Below are 14,334 nucleotides of genomic sequence, written 5' to 3' on the forward strand. Positions count from 1 at the left end.
ATAACTATACTTTCATCGTTATCATAGTTCCTATTCGACTCTCATCATAACCACATCGACATAGTAGCTACTTCCTCCCTCCCATCAACTTCTATTCGTTTTATTTAATATTCAATAAAACCATTACGACATGCAACTTAAACCATACGTCAGAGGGGACAGTCACATAACGGCATCTTTGTCACATTTCGGTATCGATACATATTGTAAGTTACAACCTTTTAGTGCTATTATCACGTTCTAAATACTTAATTGTTAGTACTCTATATTTTTTTCCTCCACTGTTACAAGTATAAAAATTGATAAATAGCTCTATACAATTTGCAGGTTTGCAACGTTCCTTTGCACATCTGCCGCTTTAAATAAATATATATTTTCTGAAGGAGAACTAGGCACTTATCACTATGGCCTGCCCTTCACATGAGTTTATGACAAGTTAATAAGCACTCTACATTTGAGCTGTAAATACGTACTAAATATGCACTATACCGCCCCTCCTAGATATTTAAATGTAAAAAGGTAATCGTATATTAATAAAAACCTTGACGTTGCAGGTTTCGACGATTAATATATCAACCTAAAAACACCGGAATTTTTTATTAATTATTTTGTGATATATTACCCACACCGGAAGTTGTAGTTACCGTATAATAAATAATTAATATGTAATTAAAATCTGTTGTGTAGAAGGAAAAAGTGCTTTCTCGCCCTTGCAGAACAGGATGCCTCATTTCAAGATTAATACAGTTTTGCACATTTTAATCAGTATTCTTCCTTTGATGTCGTTGCAGATGCGTAGGATTACGTCGAAATAAAGCTAGATAGAAAGATTTCTGTCTTCTGGGTTGTTGCGCCGTGTAGTCTGGTCGATGTTTACCAACGTTTTAGAGGTCATACTATCTCCGTCATCAGGGCAATTCATGATGACGGAGGCAGTATGACCTCTGAAACGTTGGTAAACATCGACCAGACTACACAGCTCAACAACCCAGAAGACAGAAATCTTCATACTCACCGCTGTGAAAACCTCAAATCTTACACTAGATAGAATGGTCTGTAGAGAACGTCCTTTTTGTTTACTAAACTCTGCAACAACTACAGACGATTCAAAAACATAAGTTAAATAGTGATAAACTCTGAACTGTAAAAGATGTCAAGAACAGATGGCGGAGGGTCGTTGATGAGGCCAAGGCTCTCATCGGGCTGTAGCGCCAAAGAAGAAGAGGAAAATATGTCAAGAAGCGGTTTAAACTTGTTTTGAAGCTGCAGTTTTCATAATTTTGGACAGAGTGAGAATATCTTAAAACCCTTAATATAGGCCGAGAGTTTCTCGTTGAGATTTTAAATCCGTACCTCCTGATTAAAAACAAAAGATTTAACCCCATTCAACGCGATGTTAAATTATTACTCAATAAAACATGTTAGTAGCAAAGGGGAGATGCGGTGCACGGCTGTCTGATGTCTTACGCTCACCATAAATCGAGCGTGAACCTTCCGGTGAAACTCTTTTTGACTGGCTTTAGTTCTGCCGTGCATGTCCGGCCGAATGGTAGTCAGAATTTGTGCTACGAAAAGAGATTTGAGGATGACAGTCAACATAAATATATCACCGTAGGAATGGCACAGGAAACTGGAACAGTCTTTCTGCATCCTTTCCTTTGGGATGTAATGTCGCATGGAAGTTAAGCTTGCTGTAAACAACGTAAGTCGTTCTATAGCCTTTCCTAGGGATATAATATTGCGAACAGGCTAAGCTTGCCGTAAAATTTTCTTCTTATTCTTCTTTAACACGGACTGTGTATTTTGGCCTTTTCCTGTATTCCTATATATATGTTACACGTGGTGGGCACTTACAGCCGTAGTAACTATATATCAGTGCAGTACAACAAAGAATTCTGAAGTAGATTTTCATATGGTTTAAGTTTCGTTAAGATATAATGATTTATGATTCCTGGACCAGTGCCCAATCTATTTCGAAAAAAAAATCCGTATATTTTACATTGAATTCCTTCTTGTACGTCAAAAATCAACTTATAATGTGATGAACTCATGAATTTTCTGGTGTGGTTTATTTATGTGCTTGTTTTTGAGAAATTGCACTCGAAGACATTTTGTTTCAAGATATCGTAATTATGAAATATTCAGTATGATTAAAATTCAGGAAAAATTACTTTAATATTGTTTATGTGAAACGCAAGCTTCTGTGTTAAATTTGTGACAATGAAATCACATATAAGAAGAAAATTATGTTTTATATTTTCCGAACAATAACATTTTTAAAAAAAATTAATTAAGGATCTCCTGCATTGCAATATTTTTGTTGTTTGAAAACTTAATAAAATCTTGTTAATTGATTACTGTGTTTAAAATAAAATTAATGCACCACTTATTAGCTCCTGTCACTTGGCAGACGTGGATGGATAGATAGATGGAAATGTAATATTAAATTCATTTTAATGAACGTATGTATGGAAAGAATTCATCAGGCTCAGGGCATAGTTCAGTGGCGGGCTATTATGAACACGGCAATGAACCGGGTACTAAAGAATGCGGGTAGTTCACAAGCAGTGTGACTACTGGCTTCAAGTACCCCACTGAGTTGGAAATATGCCACGCAGACTATTATGTGTACTTTTGAGGTTAGTTGTATGGGGCAAGCGATTAAATATTGAACTAGTAAGCAACTGAACAGCATAATGTTTAGGCTGCTTATTATTTTCTGGGTATGTTAGAATTTAATTGCATGTGTGGTTCTACTTAGGACGTAATCCTGGCCTACGGCTTACAGAAGAGAATACTCACGATTTGCGGTTGTCGTCTTACAGGAGAACGGTAAGTGAAGTTTCTCTTCCGAGTTTTCCAAGTTCTCTTGTCAACATCATTTCGCTACTGTGCCATATTCGCCCATGTATCAACAGGGTCCGTTAGTGTCCGCTGTTCCACAGAGAGCCTTGCCTCTTCGCTACATTAATGAGTCTATATTCTGCACATAATTTTGCTCAGACCTAATTATTTCACATTTGTGAAAAGAATATTTCTTTACAGAAACTCAAGGAGCAAAATTAACTTAGAACCACTTACAGTGGACAATAGATATTTAAGTAGACCGCCGTTAACCCGGATATGTCAAATTTTCGACCTAATTTTAAGAAATATTGCGTTTTAAGTCCACGTTATATACCTAATAGTTTATGGTTTTTCTTATGTAAATTAAATGTAGTGGAAATGTGTTTCAATTTAGTTCACATTTGTGTGTATTCGGGGGGAAAATAATCGAAAGAAAAATATGTCTACCTTAAGCTTAAGTTTGAAATTATAAAAATTAGTCGGTTATAATTTTCCCCGCTCGTGTAACTTTCCCTGAACAATTGTTTCTTTTTAAGCGGCCGTTGAGTTTAAAGTGCCTCAGATAGAATATTGGTTTGTTTTGTATCGAACACGTGCGATTTTAGTTAGGTGAAAATAATTGGTCATTGAGTTTTACTCAAAATTCATGGAAACAGATTTTTTCTAGGAAAATTAACTTTCATTATAGGCCTAATATATTGTAGATTTCATTCTAGAGAGATTTTTACTGTAGTCTGTTTTGATCTAATATTTTATGTTCGTATGAAGATAACTCAGCGTTACAGGAATTGTGCGGGGTGTTGGAAAGGAAACGCATAATATCGTCTGTCCCGCATGCTTATACGTACTGATAAGGCTCCATTCATGATTACAGTTTCCGGGAGCAGCCCCTCAAGGTATATCTACAGGCAGAGTGTAATTTTAAGTCTCGCCTACTTCATACTGGAGGTGAAAGATATTTGAAACACGGAATTCTAATAGAAAATGCCTGTGTCAAAATAAAACAAAATATTGTACGCTGCTAAATATAACGTAATTCACCTATTTTCGGCCGAATCTTATATGACGTTTCAACTTCCACAGCGGGATGAAGATTGATTTACATTGTAAGGGCTTATTTATTAAATGTTATTGCCTGCACATAATTAAGAAAGAATAATCTCTAGTTTTTATTTTCTTTGTACGTAGTATTTCGTGTCCCCTGTGATATTCGTACTGATCCCTTAAAACATTTATCTTTTTCCGACTACGGTTTTATGTTACCTTTCGGCCATTAATTCGTGTGTCATCGCCCTTATGACGGAGGCAGTATGACCTCTGAAACGATGGTTAACATCGACCAGACTACACAGCGCAATAACCCAGAAGACGGATATCTTCATACTCACCGCTGTGAGAACCTCAAGTCTTACAAGTTCTGTATAGTTTGGCGAGTATGTTCTTTCTCCCAGGCCCCCACAAGTTGCCAAATGATAAGCGTCCATGATGCCTTCGTACCGATTCCGTAAAACAAAAATTTCCTTCGGTGTTCTTGATATGAAGAAAGCTAAATTCATAAGAATGACTCCCGCTGGTGATAGCCTAAATAATAGAATCGGCGAGAAACGAAGATTTTTGATTTGCGATATATTATATCCACTGTCAGTTGGGTCGTGGGATAACCACACTCATAAGAGTTAGAACCGATTTAAATGTCAAGTTTGAAGAGCTGAAAAATCATATTTTAATATATTCTTCCATTTTACAGATTTTGTTCTTCTGCCTACAACTTTAATGCTGTGACTTCATTTGTGGTAAGTAGCAGCACAGTTTAAGCCCAACTGTTTATATGCGTGTGTCTTTCTGGAGATGGTTATTGTGTATACTACTTTGTTAAGACGTTTAAGTTCCTAAAACTGTCGTTAATGAAAAGAATTATTTCTGTAACATGTAAGAAGAATAGACTAATGTTAAGGCTATAATAATCAATAAGTATATACCAGTATGAAATGAGTCCTCTTATATCACTCATTATTTATGTTAGTTGATAATAACTTATACTCTTGGTTAATTAGAACGTAATTAGCATTGAATTATAGGTATGCACTTTTTATTTCGGTTAAGTAGTGTAATTTCGAGACATAAGATTATTTTTATGCCATGAAGTAAATAATTACATTGTTTTAATAGCATGTATATCCCGATTATCGTAGACCTTCCTAATGGCATATTCTAAAGTAAAGCATTACAGAAGTCTGCGAGGCCTGAGGTTCTAACGGCGGTGACGATGTCAGTGTTGGTCTTGTAGGTTGTAAACATGTCTAAGTAATTTAATAAGACTTGTTTTGTTTCTTTATTTTGCTTGTTTTCTAGTTGTATAATTTTATTTCCTGATTTGTAATTACTGCACTGTCCCTGATCGCAGTAGTAATGTCTACCGCGAATTGAACAGGTACTTTGGGTTACTGTTTTCCACATTAAGAACGTCACAGTCCTGAATCTCTCTGTCGGCTTTCTTAAATTAATAAAGTACCTCGTTTGCAAGCTTGTTAAAATCCAGGTATTAAAAGTATATAATTCATTCAATTATATGAATGAAATATTTCTTCTCGTGTCACTTCTTAACATATTTCATAGAATTTAGAAGTTGACAGTAGCCTACCTTCGTGTGTGTTCTAAATAAATGAGCTCAGTTGAAATTTCACTTCTAAATAACTGACAAGCTGTTTATGAGAATAAGGAAATTCTGTCGTATGTTATTGTTAACATTATCATAAGATATATTCTAAGCGCGTAATCTCCGCATTTTCGCCCCAGGACTCGAAACAGATTCAGCTCCGTTTGTAGCACGAGACAATAGACGATGTCCACGAAGGTTGTGGGACCCTAATTAAATTTAAGTTTATAGGCTGTGTATGTCAGATTATTATTTTGTGCGACGAACCATTTATAAGGAAGAAAAATTTAAGTTTCATAAAGTAATTACGGGTGTCGGCCAAAATCATATTGTCATTATAACTTTTGGTGTAGAATCCCAGAGAAATATCCGTGACGTCCTCTGAGTTCCGTGAATTATTTTCAATCTGTCGCTAGTCAATTAAAATTGAACTGTGACTGGAAACGCTAGACATAATCTGACCTCACGTTAATATTCCATCATATGTTACCATTGCAGTCAGATTGGTTTTGTAATTATATCACTTAGAGCTCACGTGTTTTAACGATTACAACGCCACGCACCGCACGTGGGGGCAATCACAGTCTCATTCTTGTCTGCGTGGTGTATATATGGAGGATGAATCATATTTGGAAGGTGTAATAGATGGATGGTTGGCGATGAAACTCTGTTGTCTGTACAAATTGGATTGCGGACAGACAGACCAGCAGCCCCATAGCTACGAAGCGTGCTGATGGACCAGAGTATATTCCTCTTGCTGTTCCGCCGCCACATCTCTCATCTGTCATACTTTTCCCTTTGTCCCTGTGTAACCTAGGCACAAACCTTCTCCGTGCAGATATTTCTGCATTCCACACATGTCAGTATGTGTCCACATATGACAGAGATTAAAGTCCTCGTTTCGTTCAACATGTGCATATGTTTGGTGACGTTTCCCATCACCCCCAACTCACTCTCACTTCCCTGTCTCATTCACATGCTGCTCTAAATATAGACGTACATTCCTCTTGTCTGTGAATATCATGTGACTAACGCGTATATGTGTGCTTCAGTGTTCTTATAACCCTCGACCCTTTCCACTCTGAATGTTTCTGTACCAATATGTTTTTCGTTATTCATTATAATTTGATACATAATTATGACAGATATATTATAACATAGTGCAGGAAGCTACCTTCTTAATTAGCATTAACCATTTTAAAATGTATGCATTTTTTGTGGTAAGAGTTTTAAGTAGCCTATACGTCATTTTATATGCTCACTTCAGCGGTTCATTAACGATACGCAAATTCTTTACACACGTAGTGAAACTAAAATAGATGACACTGTTGTATTTAAATGCCGAAGCGAAACAAATAACAACTGATTTAAATAAAAATAGAGGTGAAACGTTTTCATTTGCATGTAGAAACAAGAAATGCCTATTGTTTATTAAAATCAGTGTTGGTCGACAACTGTCTAAGCTTCGTCGAAAAAATAGTCTATTTAAAAAATTGTTTTTCTCTTGAGTAAAATTATAGAAATTCAGGGAAGTAGCATTTCTGGGTATTTTGTTGAACTGATAGGAGTTAGTAATATTATAGTAAAAATCGAGCACTAATTGTTTATGTAGGCAGGTGAGGATGATTTATGCGGAAAGTGATTCTATGAGTCAATAGTCCTATACGTTTCCAAACAAACTAAATATGCATTTCTACATATAAATTTAGAAAAGGAAATTCTACTCGGCGATACAGTAGGCCAACCTACATCCACATTACTCGAAAGTGAGAAAAGTCGTTTTATCTGTGTTCTATCAGTAACTACTGATGTATTTCGACATTAAATTTCCACTTAAAAAGCGGAAATCATTACACGAACATGAAATCCTAGAACGTCATGTCACAGTGGATTCTGATGCACAGAAGGGCAGAGAAGCGCGTGGTAGTTTCGTGTCTCAAAATAATAAAAATCTGCAGTAAAGGGAGAAGCCTGAAGCTTCACAGCCACAATTACCGCTGGAATTACGAGGGGAGGTGGCTATATTTTTCTGCTATCTCAGCACCGCGTCTGAATTCCAGCAACAAGTTCCATCAGACCTAGCAAATACTTGACTTTCAGCCAGGCAAGTGACTTGAGTATCTTCTCTGAATAATCAAAAGTCGAACGCGGTATTCTAGTCAAATAACCCTGCCATTATACGTTGCTGAAAGTGGTTGGTATTTCCGATTCGTATTTGGGAGACCATGGGTTAGAATCTTGACCAATAATGCGAGCTGTAGTGATGTTTAAAGGTTTTGACGATAAGGTGATGCAGTGTAGGTATCGATTCTATTTTGCTTTATCCATTGTCTAAGTCTAGGCTTGTTTGCGAGTCTAACATAAGGAATGTATCCATCAGGGGGCACAAAATTGTAATGGTTCCTCCCATCGGTTACTTGCAAAAGTAAAACCAACTTTCGAAAAGAAGTCCAACACAACAGTTGTGCTTACTATATCCTGAAAGTTCTATAAATTTTGTAACCAATGTTTTTTTTCACAATCTCTTCAGAAAAAATTAGAAATGTGTGATGAAAATTAAACAATGTTTTTTCCAACATCTCACATGTTATTTTAAGTATGAAAAATTACTCGATTTTTTAATATCTCTTTCTTGATCTGAGAACATTAAAATCTTATGCTCAGTGCCAAGAGACGCTTTACAAGGATAGGTTATTTAAAATGGAAAAGTGTGATCCATTAAGGTATTAAGGGCCTACATAATACTTCACAAGTGTCTTTTGTATTTCCCTCAAAATTCTTAAAAAACAATTTTTATTTCATCAAATGTGTAGGCCAGTTGATTGATATGAAGGCGATGAAGAATTCAGCAAAATGTTGCTCATAATATTGAAGGAAAACTTGACCGTAGATTGGAAGGTAACATTAAAGTGAATGATAAGGAAATATTATGTAAACTGGAATAAACTCGTTCCGAATAGCGTTCAATGACGGACTTTTATTGACAGATAATTAAACTTTTGGCTCCTTAAAAGTCGGAGATTGTCTGCGACTACAAGTTTCTGAAGACGGCCTCTGCTGCAGGTTATAATCCCGTTGCTCACATATTGAATACGGTAATTTATATGAATAAAATCATAAATGTAATATGTAAGACATTCGTTTATCAAGGAACTCAAACTGTCTTGTCTGCTACATAAAATCGTGTAAGCACGGGTTATTTGCAACGTGCATCCATAGGCAATCAAGTGTATACTTTTAATAGCCGAAGAAACGTACTGCAAAAGGTATGTTTTGATACTATAATTAAATTATTATAAATTTACTGTTATCTTCCAAGTAATAGAGACCACGTATTAATTCTCAGAGCAAGCATATTTATGTTTTCCATTTAGTTTTAAATTGTCATTAAAAATGTCTGTCAAATAATGGTTTGGGTATTCAAAACTAGAAATAATGCCTACAATGCCCAGGGTTATTTCTACAGGAAGCATTTGCATCTGCGACAGACTATGACAATTTGTTTGCGTACCAGGTATCCCAGGCTGATATTTGAAAGGTCTTTGAATTTCCCTGTGCTTAATCGCCGATTCTGTCTAACGCCGTCGTAGCCACACATATTGAGATGACTTTTAGAAATCTGTGGCTACAGGGTTAATTTCACATTACATATATAAATGCTCTTTGACTATCTGACTGCGAAAATAAATTGGATAGGCTGTACATACAGAACATAACAAAATCTGTGTATCCTTGCTAGCTTTCGTTTCGTTTTGTTACTATGACGAAACACGTGACAAGAAGTAATAAAATATGAGGCTTACTTCTTCGTCGACACAGTTTATCACTTCAGTATTTCATAAGAGCACATATCTTGGGATCCCTCTTACCTCAAGGTGTCGGGAAGCTGTGTTCCTCAACTCTTTCTTCAAGTGGACGTTTCCCAAGTGGTATTCACATCAAAATTTTGTACGCATTCATTCTCCCCGTGTCCCTGCCACTTGACGAGTTCGTCGTAACCTCCTTGGTTTAAATTTGCTTAACAACAATAGATGGCACGCATAAATGGCGAAGATCCTGTTATAAATGTTCGCTTAATTAATTATATTTTAAAATATATACATCTATAATTTAGTTGCCTTGCAAAGAAATATGCCTATCATAAATATTATAATCAAAATACTTATTGTGGCTATGTGTAAAACAACATTTAATTCATCTTGAAGGAACTATTGGTGGGCTGATTTTGTAGAGTGAAGATTAATCGACTCTGAGTGTTCTGATTATCAAAATTTGATCAGAGGCTTAACAGTTAACCTAGTGTTAGCTCAAAATTGCAATTTCTATTTTCTATCTTTTACGCTTTAATAATTATTTAAAAGGACTATCTGTCTAAGTCCCCTCCAGCGTTCCCTTTTCGTGAGAATCTAATGAAACCCATGGACACTGTGAGCGACATGCAGGATTTTTATTGTAAGAGCAGGCGATACAAATAGTTACCACTACCCTATAAAGTGTCAACATTCCCACATCTACTGTAAATCTTTTTTTTATTTGCTTAGATTTAGTTACTGTATCTTCTGCAATTTCTGTACTTCTCTCTGCCATGTTTTTTCTGGATCTTTCTACTACTCCACACTGCAATGCGTGTGATGAACATTTTCTTCCATATACGTCGCAGTTTATATCTTAAAAGAATGGCATAATACAGATGTCATTAGATACAAGTCTGTCATTAGTTGTTTGCTTTCTGTATTCTAACGCAATAACAGTCAACACTGGGAGAGAGATTGCCCCGGGTAGGATAGGCAGTTAGCATGGCACAGGTTGAGAAACAGCAAACATGAGTACTAACGGGCAATTATGTACGTGAGAGTGTCATTATCTCGCAGCTTATTAGACGCAGTAGAGCGCTGATTGATTGCTATAAGCCCGATTTAGAATCAAGGTAAACCCATCCCTTCTTCTAGTGAATTCTTCTAGAAGAAATATGAATTTGCATGTACGAACAAGTCGAGACGTACAGAATATGTAGCGATAAAGAATCCTTTACAGATCTGGCTATAGACAGGATAAACTTATAAAGAGAAAAGTATTTTTGTATGTATTTATGGCTTTGTTCCTGTCTGTGAGAACATCTTTAAGCCTATTAGTTAATCTTTTATTAGGCTGCAGTTCATGCACGAAATGCCCTGTGTAACTACACATGAACACCTTCATGTACAAAACAGCGAAACCAATTTTAATAATGAATTTTTGTAACCGTATTCTGCTGTTGTTGCTGAAGCATTTCTTTAAATCTGCACGGCCGTAATTTCAGCTGTTTGTCACTCGATGAGTACGTCACAAAGAAACATTTTCTGTGTTCCGAAATGTTGTTACCACTCGGTGCATTGTTGTCTTATTCAGCGCTTATTTGTCAGGTTACGCGTTTATAAATGATTCACGATCGAAGTAATGTTCGAGAATGAACACACTTTCTCTCAAATACACGAAGTTCGCGTCTATACAGCTATTGCTCTGAAGGCGTGAATAGCGACCTGGCAACAGGGTGATCTTGAGGAATCGAACTTCACTAGAAGATTCTGGTATTTTCCATTTGAGTTTCTGGGGTAAAATGATTTAATTTATTCTCTCCTACATGTGCTACATGTCACATCCTCGATTCGTCCTCCATAATAATATTTTGTGAAAAAATAAATTAAGAAAATCCTCACTTTTCTCTAACTTCGTGTTACTTTCTCTGTTATTAAGAATATTCTCCTCTGAATTTTCAAATACAATCAGTTTGTATTATCTGAGGTTTTCACGGCGTTGAGTCTGAATATGGCTGTCTTCTAGGTTGTTGCGCCGTGTAGTCTGGTAGAAGTTTAACGACGTTTCAGAGGTCGGTCTCCCTGATGATGGAGACAGTAATGACTTCTGAAACGTCGGTAAACTTCGCTGTTTGTACGCACTTCCTCAACTCGTTAACCTTTCTTTTAATCTTACCACGAACTAATATATATTTGCATGTTGCATCTTGCACACACAAAATATCCCATGGACCTTAGATTAAAAACGAAGTTGTCGCGCCTGCACTAACAAATATTCTTCATGTTTTGATACAAGAAAATGAGGTAAAACAAACCTGTACTTCCTGTGTAATATCACCAAAGCTTCTTACACACTCCAGAAAGCCACCCCCTTTCTTCCAGTTGAAACATTTCACCCCATAATAATATCTTTAACGGACGTAACTTCTTGGAATGCGACGCGCAAGCTCACACGTGTAGTGTACTGTGAGGCGATAATGGAATGCAGCATATTGCGAACAAGAGTCTGTAATTGCGGCTACTAAATCAAGGCACCGTCTTGTACTGCAGAATATCACACAGAAGAAACATCGTACAAGTACAGATTCTTAAAGTAAATAAAACAAGAGTTTAATCAACAGGAAAATGAAAACGCTTTAGCCTATCATGTTTAACTACATGGAGAAGAGTCCTTTAGAAGCTAATATCAACTCAACCCGTTAAGAAATTCCTTGCGTTTAATGGAAACCGATGGTCCATTGCTAACTGTCTTACCTTCCTCATCTATTCGAAACAGGGTGGTGTTTGGAGGAGCGCCTGTATGGATTTATGAATTTAATATGAGAGGAGGTTTTCATTAAACAAATCAGCATTAGCGAACAAGCGGCGAATAATGACACAGACAACAGGTATTAAGACTGGAAAAGGCTCGTATAAGCCGAGTTCCGGTAAAAACAACTTCCGTATTACCTAAGATAATGTTGAAATAGGGATTTTGCGCCGTATAGCCTGGTAGAAGTTATCGATATTAATAAATTCTTTCTGCCTCCATTATCAGAACTCTTGCCGCCTTTAGACCCTGAGAATGTTATTCAATTCTAAAGAGTTTTGACGACGGTAGTTTACATCTAAAATTATTCTTTGTCAGGACAGTGACAGTGACAGAGACTAGCTCCATCTAAGGGACCCAACAGAGTAGGTACCTCTCACCTGAAGACGGAGACAGATCCAGCCTCCAAAACGTCGTGATTTTAAAGAAAAGACGATGGAAAAAGTCCTGACAAAGAATAATTTTAGCTGAGAATGTTATATTTGCTGCTTTATTTGGAAAAGAAACAAAATGGGTTCTTCGTTCAGTGTTCGTGTAGCCCTAAATCTTAAGTTCTTGCTCTATGGAACAGTCCGTCCGCCTTAATAAATTGTCACTCAGCTGGTCAATAACTATTCTATACCTTTTTTAACCCAGAAGTTCATTACCGTGTTAACAAGAGTGTTCCACTGGACCCTATGCAGAGCGAGATTAATAATATCATTATATTTTTTTCTGTGCGGTTTTCTAATCACAAAGGCATTTTATGCGGGCATCAAGTATCAACATTGTACAGTGCCGTCATGTTTATATTAGTAAAAAATCTGCGATGATGACATTGCTTCTCTTTCAGACGCTTAAATTGTGATCAAATAAACGCCTTCGAAAGTTACAACTCAAAATGTAATTTTGTTATCCACTATTAATTAAAATTCTGTATGTGTTTGTCACATCTCTCTGTGAGGACGCGCCATGCAATGGTGACGAGGAATTACCTTAGTATCCAAACACATACTTTTAATTGTTAAATTTAATCAGCTGCCGTAATAAAAACCTGCTTCTTTGTCGTAAAACTCGCTACCTGTTTGGAACAGTCAAAAAATAGCTGTAGAATGGTACTGATGCATATTATAGCCATCTTTCTCATATAAATGAACAACCCTTTCAGCACGTTTGTGCCACTCTCACACATATCCAAAAATATTAACCAAAAGAGCTATTTTTTATACTTTCATTATACTAAATACCTGAGTGAAGACAATCACATAAGCCATTTGATAGGTTTGTATGGATATGTAATTAAAATTACTGGAAAACTTTCTATAATCCGTTATTACAAAAATAAAGTGCTGTGCGTTTGGTAGGCTAAAGGCTATAACATATTTTGTTTAATTTTAGTTGTAAGTACGAACCTCTGTCTAAAATGTTTCATACTGAATTGTCTAAAGTAATAAAGTGTTCGTAGTGATTGGTTTAGAAAAGACGCAAGTCATAGGTACAATATACGCTGTAGTCATATGACTTAAATGCCTGAATGTTGCCTAGAAACGCAGTTTTTGACACTTTGTATTTTGTTTTCGTGGTTATTTTGCTCTTTATTATAGCTTCAGGTAAATTCTGGCGTTATTTTTGGAGGCAAAATACAAATACATTTTGTGACGTTAATAAGGAGACTGAACTAGAGGTGACCGTAGAGAAACCGTGTAGGCCTTCATGTTCAGGACGTTGGAAAATTCAAAATGAAAATATAGTTAACATGTCTTTGAAACATAATTTCGAACGGCAGGAGATTTCTTTAGTTACAGGATAATTAGGCTATGTTATGATCTATCTTAAATTAAGTATGATACTGCGATCAGAATTTGAATGGCTTAGACGGGTCTCTGTGAACTGATTTCGCTGTCCGTAACAGACGGGGAATTTCTTGGCCACCTTAGTTACTAACAGCTTCTTACGAATGTGTTTATTCCATTGGGTTAATTAGGTTAATTATGTTTTGGTAAACGGTCGATTGAAACGAAGTCTAGCTTCTACGAATAATACTAACAACGAGGAGTACGACGATGGACATTTTTATAGTAGACCAGACAGAATATTGTAAAGTGCGACTTTTTTACGATTCATTCAGTCTTTTTTACAAAATATTACAACTTATGTGTGCGGCGAGAAGCTACATTTATAACACTTGTGAACTGACTATAATTATAATACACAATATATCTTAATTATATATAACGCTCAGCACATCC

General features: G+C 36.2%; 1 protein-coding gene across 1 annotated transcript in view; it reads left to right on the plus strand.

Annotated features, from left to right (window-relative positions):
* The first annotated feature begins 4,625 nt into the window (after positions 1–4,625).
* hth (Meis homeobox homothorax) overlaps positions 4,626–14,334 on the plus strand; it is a 650,834-nt gene continuing 641,125 nt past the window's right edge. Inside the window, exon 1 of the mRNA XM_022058903.2 lies at positions 4,626–4,640. The gene's annotated coding sequence lies outside the window, so the exon portion shown is untranslated. The remainder of the gene's footprint in view (positions 4,641–14,334) is intronic.

Source organism: Zootermopsis nevadensis, unplaced genomic scaffold (assembly GCF_977971745.1).
Source record: "Zootermopsis nevadensis isolate Lab colony 2312 unplaced genomic scaffold, Znev_1.0 Znev_ptg000013l, whole genome shotgun sequence".
Taxonomy (NCBI): Eukaryota; Metazoa; Arthropoda; class Insecta; order Blattodea; family Termopsidae; genus Zootermopsis; species Zootermopsis nevadensis.